Source organism: Pinus tabuliformis, chromosome Q (genome assembly GCF_031772625.1).
Source record: "Pinus tabuliformis cultivar Carrire ecotype Pingquan chromosome Q, CPIR1, whole genome shotgun sequence".
Lineage (NCBI taxonomy): Eukaryota > Viridiplantae > Streptophyta > Pinopsida > Pinales > Pinaceae > Pinus > Pinus tabuliformis.
Genome location: NC_142296.1, coordinates 1,126,520,617 through 1,126,524,758, shown reverse-complemented (window position 1 = coordinate 1,126,524,758; position 4,142 = coordinate 1,126,520,617). Strand labels below are relative to the sequence as shown.

Sequence of the window (4,142 nt, the reverse complement as noted above, 5' to 3'; positions counted from 1 at the left end):
GGATTTTATTCGAGTGCTGTCGCTTCGCTATGCAAATTTTATTTGAGGTCACTCTGTGGTCACTGTGCTCGCCTGGCCTTTTTAGTTGCAGCGTTAGCAAGGGACGCGGAGCCTTGAATGCAGAGGAATGAGGGGAACCATATTTACAGGCCTACCTGATTTCACCAAAAACATGGGATGCAAAAACGAGACGAGGGGTCACTCTGCTCGACCTGGCCTTTCAGAATGCAGCGCTAGCAAGGGACGCGAGGCGAGGCTTGAATGAAGAGGGATAAGGAGAACCAGTGCCTAGGTCAGTGGCGGACATGGAAAGGGATCATATAACAATAACGAAAAACCCTGGCTCATCTTTTGAGGATTAGGGCTTATATGAGTATGAAGTTAACCATTATCTCAATTTGACAGAAAAACCCTGGATCATCTTCAAGGGTTAGAGCTTATATCAGTATGAACTTAACCTTTTATCTCATTTTGACACAAAAACCTTAACAGCATAGGGAAAATTTTCTATATTTGCCAGGCTATGATCTATACCTAAATGCCCCTTTCCATATAAATTATTTTAGCTCCAAAACCTTTACAGCGGACATCAACCAAAAATTATGCTATATTTGCAAGGGCGTGATCTATTACCCAAATGCCCTTTTGTATTCATTGTCTGCGAATCACAAGAAGCACACAGGGATTCCAAAATTCTTCAAAGCCAGATTACAGAAAAAGAGAAATCGCAGTTAGAAACCAGAAACCTTAGACAATGCCAAGCTGATTCTGAACCCCAAAAATAGCTTTAGCTGACAAGTTCAACCGTTGGGTTTCTTCACCGGTCAATGGAATGTTAGCAACGCCCAAAACCCCTGCAGTTCCCAACTGAGCAGGCAGACTGAGAAATACATCGTCTTGAATGCCATGAAAGCCCTTTGCCAGCACAGAAACGGGATGAATTCTCTTCTGATTTCGCACTATACTCTTCACCAGGCTAGCCGCCGAGTACCCAATAGCCCACGAAGTGTACCCTTTTAATTTGATGACCTCGTAGGCACCATTAACCACAACCCTGTGAATATTTTCCAGTGTTTCCTTCTCATAGGGGATCTGCTCTTTCTCCAACAAACTCACCACAGGGACTCCACCCACGCTGATACTCGACCACAGAGCCACCGAGCTGTCGCCGTGCTCGCCTATGATGTATGCCTGCACATCCTGCGCGTTCACGTCCAGATGGTTCGCAATCAGAAAACGGAACCGCGAGGAATCGAGATTGGTTCCGCTGCCCAGCACTCTGTTCGACGGTAAACCAGAAAGCTTCCACGCGATGTAGGTCAGTATGTCTACCGGGTTCGAGACGACCAGCAGAATGGTGTCGGGGCTGTATTTCACGAGCTGCGGAACTATGGATTTGAAAAGATGGAGATTCCGCTCCACGAGATCGAGCCGCGACTCGCCTTCCCGCTGCCTGGCTCCGGCCGTTATGACGCAGATGTCGGAGCCCGCCGTGACGGCGTAGTCCGTGTCGGCCACGATCTTGGTGCCGGTCAAGAAGGCGGCGGCGTGCTGTAGATCCAGCATTTCGCCGCGCAACTTGTCGGCCTGGATGTCCACCAGGGCGAGCTCCGTTGTGAGCTCCTGTGTCAGGATCGTCTGCGCGATCGCCATGCCCACGTTTCCGACTCCGACGACTGTGATCTTCGTGCCCGTCCGCAAGTGGGAGGACGCATGGGTGCTCTGTGTCGGCTTGAAGAAGACATCCGCGATCTCTAAGGCCAATGTCGCCGGTGGCTTGGAGGTCGTTTCTGGCGTTGTATGTTTGCCAGAGGCTGAACTTGCTGTTGCTGTTCTTAGCCCCTTTGGATGCCTTGGCTTCAACCATGCCGATTGTCTGAGACTGAATTTGTTGCAGAGGAGTTGAGTCTGTAGAGGATTGGAGTTAAACGGGATACTGGGAATGCATTCGGCCGGAGATCGGGTGCTGCTACAAAAGCAATTCTCTAAACTTGCAAAGACAGCCATGTTGTTCATGGGATTCGTTTCCTGGTGTCTTGTGAATGGGTACTTCAATTATTTAATTTATCAGGGAAAAAAGCAAGGCATCATGAGGATTCTTGTTAAGCAAGTATACTGTTAAGAAACCTTGGCTTCAGTGCCAATACTGTCGTACAGAATTTGCTTGGGGTCGCCTGGGACCAGGCGTGGAATGTCAAATTCGAGTTTTAAATTTGACAGGAAAGCAATGGAATTTCGGGTAAGATTTTGATAAAATCTAGAAAAATTCATGAGTTTTTATAGGTTTTTGATAGTGTTCAAGGACTCTTTCTGTAAAAGAAAATGGCAGGATTCCCGCTTTTTTCTTTGCCATCCATCAAATTTGCAACCTCTGTAAACAAAGCCTTTCAAGTTAATCTGGTCTGTGACTTTGTCTTAAGTAGATCCTTGACTGTCTATTTTTTTCCGTTGTTAGAAGGAAATTTTGTGTAACAATTGAGATGTATCTTTAGAAAAAGAAAATATAATAACTTAATGGTTTGGCTCTATAGCCCCAAATATAATAACTTAATGGTTTGGCCCTATAGCCCCAAAATATATTGAGATTCAATTGGTTTTTGAAAATCACCAGAGTGACACTCTAAATTATGTAAATTTAAACTATGTAAATTTAGAAAATGGCAGTTTCTAGAATAAAAATATCATACTTGAGATTTTATTTTATTTCAAAATTTTATCTGCAATTAAAAACTATAGAATAATATGTTCAATAATTAATACCTTAAAAAATATTTAATTATAAAACTTAATTTTTGCATCCTTACATTATAAATGTTTATTTCACATATATAAATATCAATGTTGAAATAAGAAATAACTTTTTTAACCTTAAAAATGCAAATTAAGATCAACCATACTTGTTTCACTTATTAATAGTGAAAGTTCTTACTAAAGAGATGATGGATAACAAAAAAAACCCTAATACACATACAATAAATTTTTATTTTTGATAAAAATAAATAAAAACATTTTAAAGATTTTATAAATGTTAAAAACAAAATAAAATAATTTATGAAATATATAGCAGCAATATGCAACTAGAGCATGGCACCATTCCAATCTTTCTCCATATTTTCTTCTCTTTATAAGACTTAAATCTTTCTCCATATTCTCCTGTTTATAAGACTCTTAAATCTGATTTATAAATTATTTATTAGTAAACTATTCATTAAAATTTATGACAGATATTCTAAATAATTAGAGATAAAATTTAAGGTTTGAAATTTATTTTACGTAATAAAATATAGGTCTATTTTTGAGTAAACAAATAAATATAAAGGATCCATTTTTTTGTCGTATATATTGCGTAGTGGTTGATAAAATTTAAGGTTTGAAATTTATTTTACGTAATAAAATATAGGTCTAATTTTGAGTAAACAAATAAATATAAAGGATCCATTTTTTTGTAGTATATATTGCGTAGTGGTTGTATGGAAGGTGCACGTGAACTTTAAGCGTCAATATAATAATTTTTGAAAAAATGTAGAAATGTCCCAAGGAACTAACTTACATATTTAGGTATTCAGGCGTAAAAGTAATGCTTCTCATCTTTTTTATAATTTAATAAAATTTAGAATATAAATGTGTTTTGAGTGGCAAAGTCCTCGTCTTTGTACGGTTGAGCAAAGTTTTTGTCTTCCTTTTCAAAGAGGTAGGTTTGGGGAATTTTCATTTCTTTATTAAAAGGTTTACATAGGGAAGATATTCAAGTCAACAACAAAACTAGTTTTAGGATATATGTATAAATTTAATAAGAATTCTAGTCTAATTTTACTAAAAGATCGTATTGTAATATATTCAAATCAATAACAATGCCTCATGATATTTTTTCTTTTAATTTAAATATTTTTTTTTTGAATTTTCTCTTGAAATATATATATATAGTTATAGTTAGTTATTAGATTAAATATTCGTTAAATTGATTAATTTTATTAATTTAAAGTTGTATAGATATAAAGGAGTTGATTTATTATCCCAAAAATAAAAATTATGACAATTTTTTGTTTTTATTTTATTTACTTTTTATTATGTACAATAATATAATAACTTTGAAGAATTATGTGTGTAATATTTTTCGCCTTAAGTTGAAAGGGTGTTTGTGA

At 37.2% G+C, this 4,142-nt stretch overlaps 1 pseudogene; it reads right to left on the bottom strand.

Moving 5' to 3' along the window:
- Positions 1-529: 529 nt before the first annotated feature.
- LOC149223503 (L-lactate dehydrogenase B pseudogene) lies at positions 530-2,219 on the bottom strand (annotated as a pseudogene).
- Between the last annotated feature and the right edge of the window lie 1,923 nt (positions 2,220-4,142).